This window comes from Natrix helvetica, assembly GCF_964273705.1.
Source record: "Natrix helvetica genome assembly, chromosome: 5".
Taxonomy (NCBI): Eukaryota; Metazoa; Chordata; class Lepidosauria; order Squamata; family Natricidae; genus Natrix; species Natrix helvetica.
Genome location: NC_138551.1, coordinates 118,850,572 through 118,863,171, shown reverse-complemented (window position 1 = coordinate 118,863,171; position 12,600 = coordinate 118,850,572).

Below are 12,600 nucleotides of genomic sequence, written 5' to 3'. Positions count from 1 at the left end.
CCATAATAAAACCCGAATAGGTATCCACCGAAACATGGATATATTTCCAAGGGGCAAAGGATGAATATTGAGTCACATCCATTTGCCATGTCTCACAGGCCGAGATACCCCTAGGGTTCACGCCCTGTGGGATAGCAGCAGCCTGGAGACTACAGGTCGGGCATTGTTGAATAATTGCAGTGGCTTCTTGATGTGTAATGCCAAACTGCTTGACAAGTGCTTTTTTGTTCTGATGAAAATAGTCATGGCTTTCCCCAGCCGTCAGAGTTAACAGACAGACTGGTGAAGCATGCTTACAGGCTTCATCTGCCATATGGTTCCCTTCAGAGAGGAAACCAGGTAAATTTTGATGACTTCTAATATGTGCCACAAACAGATGATGGGCGCGGAGGTGTAACAAATCCTGGAGCTGTAAAAAAAGCTTCATTAATGGGACAGAGGTGGAAGGAGAAATATATGCATCATAGATGCAAGACACCAAATGAAAAACATATAAACTGTCAGTAATGATGTTAAGAGGTTGGTTGGGGAATACTGACAGAGCCAGATTAAAAGCGGACAGCTCCGCCTGCTGGGCAGAGGGCTGTAAGGAAGTTTGGCGAGTCTGCCATTGGTTAGCAGAATCTTGCCATGCACAAGCGCCCACTGATTTTGAGCCATCAGTGAACACAGTAAGAGCCTCCTTGATAGGAGAAGAAGCGACAGGGGTAGTAAAGAGAATAGGAACAGTCTTAAGGACTTGAATTCTTGGATCTGGAGGGAGATGGCAGGAGACATTGCCATTCCAGTCCTCCAGAGCACTTTGCAAAGCATCTGAAGATTGAAACAAAGATTCCCACTGGCTTAATTTAAAAGGTACATAAAGGGAACAAAACTCTATTCCCATCAGTGCCTTAGTGCGGCGCCTCCCCTTTTCAATAAGGAGAGCCATTTGTAGGGCTTTGGTAGTAATAGAAGCCCTAGGGGTGTGAGCCAAATGTAACCATTCTAAAATAAACATTTTCTTTTCTACAGACAATTGGAAAATAACAGCTGTAAGAAGAGACGGAGTAGAGAGAATAGCAAACAGGAGAGGTTGATTTGATAGTGACCTATCAACCCATTTTTGGGTGAGCGCAGCGTTAACCTGGGCAAGAGCGTTCTTGTGCTCCTGCTGTAAACAGACAGTGTCTGAAGGATGCTTAAGGCCCACCAAAGCAGAAAATAAGGGAGAAAGAACATGGGTTGGAATGGACAAATAGGGCCTAGCCCAATTGAGAGTTCCCAGATATTGCTGAAGTTGTATAAGTGTGGCCGTTTCTGGGAGGTGTAACATGGGGAGAACGGGCATGGCAGCAGAGGCCATGAGTTTATGACCCAAATATTGCATGGGGTATGAAGTTTGTACTTTATCAGGGGCAACATAAAGACCCGATTGGGCGAGAACAGTATACAAAAAGGAAAGAGTCTGAGAAACAGTGCCTTTTGGACCATCAGCTGCTATCAAGATATCATCCATATAATGGTAGATCAAAAACGTGGGATGTGCATCTCGATAAGGTTGCAAGGCCTTATCAACAAAATATTGACACATCGTGGGAGAATTAATCATCCCCTGAGGGAGGGCCTTCCACTGATACCTAGTAGTAGGCCTAGAGTTGTTAAATTGAGGAATGGTAAAGGCAAACAAAATCCTGTCAGCAGGCACGAGAGGAATGGAAAAAAAGCAGTCCTTCAGGTCAATGACAACTAGATCATAATTGTGAGGAATCAAATTAGGGTTTGGCAATCCACATTGTAGGGGGCCCATGGGTTGAATAATAGAATTGATTTTTCTTAAATCTTGAAGAAGACGGTGTTTGCCATTTTTCTTTTGAATGACAAAAACCGGAGTATTATACGGACTAGTAGAGGGCTCAAGGTGACCCTCCTGAAGCTGTTGAGCAACCAGCTGCTGCAAAATTTCAACTTTCTCCTGGGTCATATGCCACTGGTCCACCCAAATAGGGGCAGAAGATTTAAGGGTAAGGGGTAAAGGAACAGGAGGCATGATAGAAAACGTCAAGGAATAGTAAGAGTGGCGTGAAGTTGGGACAGTAAGTCTCTTCCCCACAAATTAGTATGGAGAGGAAGAATGAAGGGGCGGAGATATGCAGTGACAGAAGAGTGGGGAGTAGAGGCAGTCAGCCAAGAAGTGCTAACCTTGGCAGCCTGTGCTCCGCCCACACCTTGCACCGTGGAGGCGTCAGTAAAAGGCCAGGAGGGGGGCCATTCAGATGAACGGATGACGGACACGTCAGCACCCGTGTCAATGAGACTGGAAAAGGAGCGCCCGTTGAGAAGAATGGAAATTACGGGCTTGGCGTTCTGGACAGGCTGTTGAAGAGCAAGAAGAGAGGGGTGTTCAGGAGAAGGGAGGAGGATCAGGGTAGCCACAACAGTGCCTTCCTTCAGAGAAAAGCATCGGTCTCCTATGGCGGCCAAAGAAATGTTTTTGAGAGAGTCCGAGTTATGCAGAAAGGGGGCGGCAATCACACCTTCCAGCGTGAGAGAAGAATTAGGCATCAGGAGAACAGGAACATCGGGAGGGAGTGGGGCAAACAAAGAGACCTTCAGGGGCATGGTAAAAACCGAGCCTGGGTCATCATACACAAAATCCTTAGAAAGACGAACAGGAAAAGCAAGAGAAAAATTATTGGCCAAGGGATGAAGGTCAGCCTTTGGAGCGGGGCTGGCTGGTCGCCCCCCACTCAGTTTCCCTGGGATGGAGTGGAGTTGGGAATCTTTGCACAATTGCGTGCCCAATGAAAACCTTCCCGACACCTAGGGCACACAGTTTTCGGCTTTTTGTTGTTAGCAGGTAGAGGGCTCTGTGGTTGGCTGCGAGGAGCCCCGCCGCCGCCAGGCATGCGGCATTGGCCTTTGAAATGACCTGGCTTACCACAGTTGAAACAATTGCCATTGCGAGCAACAGGAAAAGCTTGGCTCTCCCCACCCCCTATGGAGGATGTTAGCGCAGCAGCCAAAGCAGACATTTTATGAATTGTAGTACGCACAACCCGACAAGCCTGCAAAAATTCTGCAAGAGAAACACCTGGTTTTGCGGAAAGGGGTTGCAAAACCCTTTTGCAGTCCTCATTTGCATTTTCAAAAGCCAATTTTATCATAAGCTCGTTACGAGCAGATGGATTCTGAATTTGTCTCTCCAAGGCAAGTTGGAGACGATTAATAAAGGTGGCATAAGGCTCACTTGGTTCTTGAATTATTTTTAAAAAATTCTGAGCTGAGCGGCCATCTGCATCATCCACTTGTTTGAGCGCTCCCATGGCGCACAGGCGGATGATAGCAAAAGCTCGGCGCGGGGTATTTTGCTGCTGAACAAGGCTGGTAAATTGTCCGGTGCCTTTTATGTGATCACCTTGGACGCCCTGGGGCAGCCCCCGAACAATCTCAGCATCTGCCATTTTATTATATTCCGAAAACCAAATGACAAATTGGGCAGGGGTAAGCAACATAGAAAACAAAAGTTTCCAATCATACATTAACATGACAACATCAGTTTCAGTTAAAGAATCAAGTAATCCTGTCACATATGGAGAGTGGATTCCATATTGGGTTACAGCCTCCTTCAGATGTCTCAGGTCCCTTTGATTAAAATTATCATAATAGGGACCCACACCTCCCCGATTTAAGTGTAGGGGGTAGGTAGAGGTTGAGGCTTCTGATTCGGAAGAAAGTGTGGATTTGGCAGAAGCAACAAAAGCAGAAAAGGAGCCAGCCCGCGGATCCACATCGGGCAAATCAACAGGAAATTCAGAGGGAGGAGAAGCAAAGGGCTCCGCAGGGGGAGCGGAGGAAGCGACTGAAAGTTTAGGAGCCTCATAGGGAGGTGGAGACACCTTTGGAGTTACGTTCGAAGGGGAAGAGTTAGGAACGGAAGAAGAAAAGGAATTTTCAGAAGGAGGATTAGGATAGAGAGTTTCTAAAGCAAACATAACAGCCCTCCAGGTGACCAAGATGTCGGGTGGCGCTCGGGGAGCCTCATGAAGGAATTTCCCGAGACGTATCCAAGTAATTTTTTTAAGGTTACCTGCTTCTGGATAGGCGGGACATTTTTCACAGACATAGGACAGAAAGGAAGCGATAGATTTGCGAGAAAGCGGGTAGACAGTAATGCCATTAATCTTTTGGATACAATTTGCACTTTTCACAAGAGCTAAAAGCTCCTCTCGATGATGAGCAGAAGCTTTAGAGCACGGGGTGCCCATGACTTACGTGTACAGTGGCGCGTCCGGCCGGGTAAGGTCACAGGAGTGAAGGAGAGCACACCGCTAGACAACGATCGTGCCCATGAAGACGCCAAGACAGGACCGGACGAGCCCCCAGATGTCGCTGCAAGGTTTGCGACACACTCAAGTCCGGATTCACCTGTTTGGGTCTTCAGGGTTCTCCCATGGGAGGGAGAACGAGCCCCGGTCCTCACCGGGAATTTGGAGGGTCCACGCGTGGACGATAGCCGCAATTCAAGACATCACACAAAGAGTTTTCTCGAGGGAGGCAAGCACAGAATGCTTGGAGAATGTGAAAGCTACATTTCTCCTGACGTGTTCTGCACAAACCCATTTATTGCATAGTTTTACAAAGGCTGGGAGATAGGCACGTACAAGAAAAGTACACTCAGTAATTTCCCACAAATAACAAGAAAACAGTTATCAAATATTGTAACAAGCAAACAGCTATAGTTAAATGTTGCAGTTAGCCAACATCCTATGCAAGCACTTTTTAAGGTCATTTTCTCACGGCCTACTTGCGTTTCAGCTTCAGCAAAGCCTGAACCAATCTACTACTACTGTTATACACTCACAGGTGTGAAATGGATAAAACCCATAAAGGGCCTGGTAAGAAGAAGCGGCTGGGAGGAACTTCTGCTCTTTCTTTGAGGATAAATGAGGGTTTTACAGTTGACCCAACTTGCCATGCCAGCCACTCTGAGAATGGGCAGCTCACACATTATGTGAGCGTGTCGATACAAGCATTTCAGCCGTGCCCCGGCACACGCAAAAATGGCCTTGCTCTCATTTTTGCTCTGGAACGGAGAAATGGCTCCTTTTAACCATCCATCATAATCCAGGATAAGAAAAGGAGAAGGAGGCCCATTCATATAACACAACTGAATCAGTTCAGAACAATGTGAGGTCAGTCTGGGCTGAAGAGGCAGTTGGAGATTGTGGACTTTCTGCTCCAGTCCCAGAAATCTGTTTATTTTAAATGATTTATAGAGCCACCCATCCCACATTAATGACATACCAGACTCCATACTCACAAAGCACTAGAAGCTTGAATTTGATTTGGGAATTTATCTCTCCCTTCAATGGCTGGGGTGAGATTTTTATTTCACAAATAGGAAAGCTTACACATTTTTTAAAATTAAAGAAAAATTCTAAATTCTTTCAACCAGAGCAGAAAGTAATGTTAACACTATAACTAGTTTAGCTATTTTCTATAAGCTGTTTGACGACACTGTTTTCTTTAACGTCCAATTTCCCTTCATCTTCCCATCTTTCTGCCCTGCGTCTCCAATAGATTTGCTTAAGGCTGGATTTTATCATTCTATGCTTTTAATTGCTGTATATCTCATGGATCACACTCTAGGGAGCTAAACAACTTTTTCTACTGAGTTTGATCCTTTTTTCATTGCTTGGTGTTTACTTTTAATTTTTCTTCTGTCAAAGACTACATTTTACTTGGTTTTTTAAAATATATTTTAAAATATCCCTTCGTTTCCTCTGACCCTTCCCTCCCTCTAATTCTGAGCTTTATCTGAGCAGGGTTTCCTAAAAGAAAGCAGATTTCGCATTCAAATCCTCCGGTTGCTGGAGGTGCGGCTAGAGGGAGGGGGATTTCCCCCCTCCCTTGGACAAGCGGCTTGAAAAGATTTTGCTATCGCCCCCAGGGGAAGGAGGAGGGGGGAGAGCCAACTAATGATGCCTCACCCCTGTAAAAGTGACTTTCATTGGACTTAGCTCCAGAATTTATGGGTGAACTGAGAATCTTCTGAACTTTTAAAAGTTTGCTATGCCTCTGAGCCCAAAGCTGGCAGGGCAAGATGGCACACTTCCGTTGTATTCATGAACTCTGAAACCTGACTCCACCTTTAAAACTCAGGCTTCCGGTCTTTGTCTCCGTGCCACCCAGAAGAATCTCTTGTGGATTGTCATTTTCTGAACCCTCTGGAGAGAAAATTTTTCTCTGTTGCTAGACTGACTAAAGAAACTCCCAGCTGCTTGGATCTTCTGCCTCCTGAACTCATCTGCCTGCTCTACTTCTTCAGCTGTCCAGTCTCTACACTGACTGATCTCTCTGTTTTATAAACTATGTCTCCAAAAAGACCACCACCTGGAAAACCTGGTTTTGCTACCTCTGCACCGACATCTGCAACATCCAGTCCTGCCACACAGTCAAAGATTACAGAACTAATGCAACCCAAGAGTACAGAGATGGATTTGCAACAAATGCTTCAGCAACTCATACAAGGCCAGGAAGAAATTAAGAAACAATTGAAGGAAATGAAGGAGGAAATTAAAGAGAATCAAGTCCAAATTTATAAGAACTCACAGAGACTGGACCTCGTGGAGGGTGGGGTGGCGGAGGCAAGGGGGAGGGGGTTGAAGCTTTGCAGAAGGGTAACAAAGAACTTGATATCCAACAAATGAAAACAGAGTTTGAGAGAATGTCCTTTTATCTTAGATTTCAAAATGTTATAGAAGCAGATGGGGAAAATATAAGGGACATCATGACTAATATTTTAGCTGAATATATACACAAAGATAAACAACAGATGGAATGGGAGATAGACCTGGTCTATAGAGTGAACTCAGCATATGCCAGAACACACAATGTGCCCAGGGAGGTCCATATCAAATTTCTTAGGAAAAGCACAAGAGATACAATCCTGGGTGTACAAAGGGGGCAAGCATTGACATATCACGACAGGGAGATAACCATCTTGAAACAGATCCCAAAAAAAATTAGGGAAAAAAGGAAAAATTATTCGCAATTGGCGAATAAATTATACCAGAAAGGGGTGTGGTTTAGATGGTTGATGCCTGAAGGGATGCTGATATTCTGGGAGGAGACAAGAATCAGAATCAATACACCCATAGAGGCTCAGGCCTTTATGGAAAAAAATAAAGCGATCCTAGAAAAAACAGAAGACTCTTCAACGGTTACACAGGACACGGGAGGGGCCGGAGCTCTGCCAGCGGGGGGAGAAGGGGCAACACTAAGAAAGCTCAGATCACAAAAATGAGTAAAAAAATCACATTGTTATAAACAGACCGAAAGTAATAATGAAATTATACCTAGACTATATATTATAATATATAAGCTGATTGAAATATTTTTATAGAAGTGATATGCTGATTTTATACGATTTTATATTAATGTTTTATACATAGATGTACCTTATGAGTTTGGAGGGAGGGGGCGTCTGCCATACTTGCAACTGCCAAAATTTGTATACCATTCCACTTACCCTTTTCCTTATAAATGTTTTAAAAAACCAATAAAACTTTTTGAAAAAAAAAAATCCTCCGGTTGTCAAGGAAGACAAAAATCCCGCCCTCCCTCTCTTTAGTGGTTGCCTCTATTCCTGGCCCGCCCCCTTCATCATGACAACCCTGTAGCCAATCAAATGGGGGGAGAGGGGAAGATGGTTGCCTGGGAGCTTCCCGGCCCTCAGCCTGATGGAGAAGAGGCTGAAGAAGCCAAGCCAAAGGGGGGGGGGTCAAATAAAGAGCAACATTCAAAGTTTTGGGGATGATGAGAAAAAGGCAAAACCTCCCAGAATTGCAGAGGGGGGGGGCTTAAGCTCCCTCCCGAGGAAAGGCTGCAATGAAGAGGGTCTCCTCAGCTGGGGGATGTGGGGGCTCTGCAGGGGCCACAGGGACCCCCATCTTCCTCAGAGTCACAGAGGGTCCCTTCCAGAGTGAGGCTGGCTGCCTTTTCCTCCCAGACAACCCCGGATCCCCCTTGGAAGACCCAGCCCTGCATGGCTTCTCCCCGACAGGAGCTTCTCCTGGAAAGACATGCTGGAGAAACCCCCAACATTCAACCCTGGGATCCATAAACCAGGTTGGTCTCATCCCAGGAATGCCCCACATCCCCTCCTCCTTCCTGGCCATCCTGGGCTTTCTCCGTGGGTCTGGGCTTTGCTTTCCCCTGGGTGCCCCATACATAGAAAGAAGTGGCTGTGCAACATGGGATATGGTCTCCCCCTTCCCAAGACTCAGAAGATAGAACCTGGAGGGGGATTTTGCAGATCTGCTTCCCTTCCCCAACACAAGGCTCCCCAGCTTCCTTCTCCCAAGAGGGGCTCCCCACAGCTATGCAGAGTCCTCTCTGGCATCCCTGCAAGAGCCCCCTTGCCTGGCCTCTGCATGGAAAAGGGTGGCAGGGGAACATGGGATATGGGCTTCTGCATTCCCAGTGTCTGAAGATGGAAATTGGATTTTGTAGGTCAGCTTTTTCATCTGCAACACGAGGGTCCTGAGCTTCCCTTCCCTCCCTCCCTCTCCTCCCTATACTTCCTTCCTTCCTTCCTTGAGAGCAGACTTGATTTCACCATCTCTTTTCACTTGTTTTTTTCCTCACTCAGCCGGGCAGAGTCTGGCATCCCTGCAACAGCTCCCTTGCCTGGCCTCTGCATGGGAAAGGGTGGCAGGGGAACATGGGATATGAGCTTCTGCATTCCTGGGATGGAAGTTGGATTTTGTAGATCAGCTTTTTCATCTGTAACACTAGAGTCCTGATCTCCCCTTCACCCCCTCCCCTCCTCATCTGGGGTGAGGGGCAGACTTGATTTCTCCATCTCTTTCACTTGTTTTTTTCCTAACCTCTGTTTGTGTGTGTGTGTGTGTGTGTGTGTGTGATTTTTTTTTAAGTCTGCAAACTTCTGGTAACTACTTTTTCACTAAAGTTTATTTTGTTCTTGGAGTCTGGCCACACTATTTCATCAGCCCTTTTGTGTGGCGCCTTTGAGCATTAGCTTTCAAAATAAAGAACATTTTGGCTCCAACTCAGCAGGCAGCTATTTTAGATCTATTTTCATGCTCTGGCATTAACTGGCCTCTGGGATTTTCTCCTTAACCACTATGCCAACAAACGTCACATTTCTTTTTGTCTTTAGCCACAGGTGCCGTGTATTTCCACTGGGGCCACTTTCAAGCATGGAGAGCCCAGAACTCTCAATTCTAGATGATGGATTTAATTCCATCTCTGCCCCTGTTATTATGAATCACATGGGGATTATTTCCCTTTCATTTCCCTCCAGAGAATTTTCCAACAACCTTTGAGTCCAACAACGAGTTGAATTATCCAAGGATCCCTCCTGAGAAGGAGAATTATGATAAAAGTTTCAGCTCTGCTCTTTGGCCGAATCCTCCAGGGGAGACTTTGGGCAGAGAAATATGGAGTTTTGGGACAGGCAGGGTCTGTGCTCTTGAATGTCCGTCTCTCTCCTTTCCAGATGAAGCTGAGTGTTTCTCTGTGTTTGAATCAGGAAAGCAACTGGATCATATTCCACTTTGTGAGAGTCCTTTGATTTCTTCTAATTCTTCTTTAGAAACAAGAAGAAGATTGATTGATTCACCCCATGAATGATGGACCTCCTGCTTCTGCTTCTAATGCTGTTGGTGTCCCATCCAGTCTCTGGGAAGCTGAAAATGAAATGCCCGCAGAGTTTGGAGCACCAGGATGGAAAACGACCACAGAGCATTTTCAGCCCAGGAGACCATCTCATCGGTATAGTCATCAGTGGATTCGAAAAATTGCATACAAACTTGCTTTTCAACGTGGCTCCTTCTCTTCAGTTTGTTTTTCATGATCCGTAAGTCATTCAGGGTGATATAGTTGCACTCCCTCCATTCTAACACTCTCCTTCTTTTCTGTTTTTATTTTTTTATTTATTCCTATATTGGAGATTATGTCTAATTTCCTGAATGATTTTGATTTCCATGGCTTCTCTCTTTGTCTGATTTTGTGAAAGAAACTCAAATCGAAAAATAGGCCTGAAAAAAAAGCTGAAAGGGCTGCAGGTTATTTTCCTCTTTCAGTTCAATCCTTAATTTATCACTTGAATAATGAATTTTATTTAAAGTAGTGGTGGAACCAGTTGTAGTTACTGCACCTCAGCCCATTTCCATATTTGTATAACTGATTATTGCTTTTTGATCAATGTTGGCTTAAGGTTCAGTAGGCTTTTGGGGGCTTATATATTTTTAAAAAGTATTTGTTGCTGCCCATTATAATAACGTTTTTGTTTACAATAGGGAAATTTATGGTTTTCTACATGTCTTAATATTCATTTTCAACATTCAAACGGTCAACATGAATTCCCAGCTCCTGCACAATCTCACACTTGGCTACAACATCCATGCCAACTATTGGAGCACTTTTCGCACTTCAGATGCCTTGCTGGACATTCTCTCCACTGGAGAAGCCAATGTCCCCAACTACGGCTGTGGAAGGAAGGACAACCTTCTGGCTCTTTTTGATGGAGCTAGAAGGGACATCTCCATCCAGATATCAACATTAGGAGGCACCTACAAAGTCCCACAGGTTTGTGTGTGTTTTTCTCTCTCTGGTAAAGTGAGGGGTGGGTGGTGGTGGGTGAGCAATAGATGCAATCATGTCTTTTCCATGGAATTCAAGAGCTACTTTTCTACATATTAGCAAAAATGACAATATTTTACCCCATTATGTTCGTGTTGAGATTAATCATAAAAAGCCTGAAATGCAAGCAATACATTCCCCGGAGAAGACATTCTACCAACTATTTAACTGATCAAAAAATATCCCTCGTTGTTGGGGCCTCTATTGGCATCTTCATTTCCACATATAAATAATATCCAGTCGGATTGATAGAAATAGTAGCATTTTATCTATCTAAAAAGTGGAATAAAAAGGACTCTAGCAATTATATGCCAAATAGACTAGCAGATATTGTGGCTGAAATGTATGCCTGGATCCTCTTAGTTAAACTTGAGAAAAATGCATTCCTTGCAGAAGAAACAGAAGGTTTTAGGTAGTGAATAGCTATATAGATTTTATAAGAAATATTGCATGTCAATAATCTAATATTGGTAACAAATTTGTCTTGAAATATCTAATCTATATCAGCAAAATAAAACACAGTTTTTCTGGCTTTCTAGATGTTAGTGCATTTGTCATAATTAACAGAGAAATATTATATAGGAAATTGATTGCCCTCAAAATGGAGCTCAGCCTTGTTGGCCCTGATCCAGGCTCTTTCTCCAGGTCCTTGTTTGAGAGGGAGGTTTGGGCTCAATAGATCAATGAGAAAAAGGATTGATACTTACCAAGGAGGAAGGGAAGGATGCAACACACTTGTTATTCTCTCTTCATATTGAAAATTTACTTCAACTAATGAAGGATCCAAACACAGATCATAAATAAATGTTATTTCTTTCTTTGCCAAAAATTACTAAATTAGTGGACCAGTGAAATGCAGTGCACATAGTTTCCAGTACTTGGACTTTAGAAAGGCTTTGACAAAGTAAACCACTATCTACTTCTTGGTAAGCTAAAAATATGTGGGATAGACAGCATCACCCCCAGATGGACTCAGCCTGTGGTCCTCAATGGAACTACATCTACATGAGGGAAACAAGCAGTGGGAGACCCCAAGTTTCCATTTTAGGCCCAGTCCTCTTCAACATCTTCATCAATGGTTTGGATGAGGGATAGATGGGAAATCATCAAATTTACAGATGACACTAAACTGACCGGAATAGCCAACAGCCCAGAAGATAGGCTCAAGATCCAGATGGATCTAGATAGACTTGAACCCTGGGCCTATCTAACAAAAGGAAATTCAGTAAAGAGAAAAGTAAAGTAATACAATAGCAGAGTTGGAAGGGACCTTGGAGGTCTTCTAGTCCAACCCCCTGCCTAGGCAGGAAACCCTATACCGTTTCAGACAAATGGCTATCCAACATCTTAAAGATTTCCACAACTTCTGGAGGCAAGCTGTTCCACTGATTAATTGTTCTAACTGTCAGGAAATTTCTCCTCAGTTCTAAGTTGCTTCTCTCCTTGATTAGTTTCCACTCATTGCTTCTTGTTCTACCCTCAGTGCCTTGGAAAATAGTTTGACCCCCTCTTTGTGGCAACCCCTGAGTCTTACACTGAGGCTAGAAAAACCAAATGTACAGGTACAGATTAGGTGAAACCTTGCTTAATAGCAGGAACTGTGAAAGGGATCTTGGAATCTTAGTGGACAATCTCTCAAATGTGAGCCAACAATGTGTGGCAGCAGCCAAAAAAAGCCACTGCAATCCTAGGCTGCATTAACAGAAGGATAGAATCCAAATCACGAGAAGCATTGGTACCATTTTATAATGCCTTGATAAAACCACCCTTGGAATAGGGCATTGATGGCGAACCCTTTTGGCACCAAGTGCTCTTGTCTGGGATGCAATCTGGAAGAGGAGTTGACCAGTGTGCATGTTGGTCCATACATGTGCACCAGGCAGCTCCTCTTCCAGTTCCTGGCACTGCCGCGCATGTAAAGGCCAGCTGATCGTCTTGCTCACATGCACA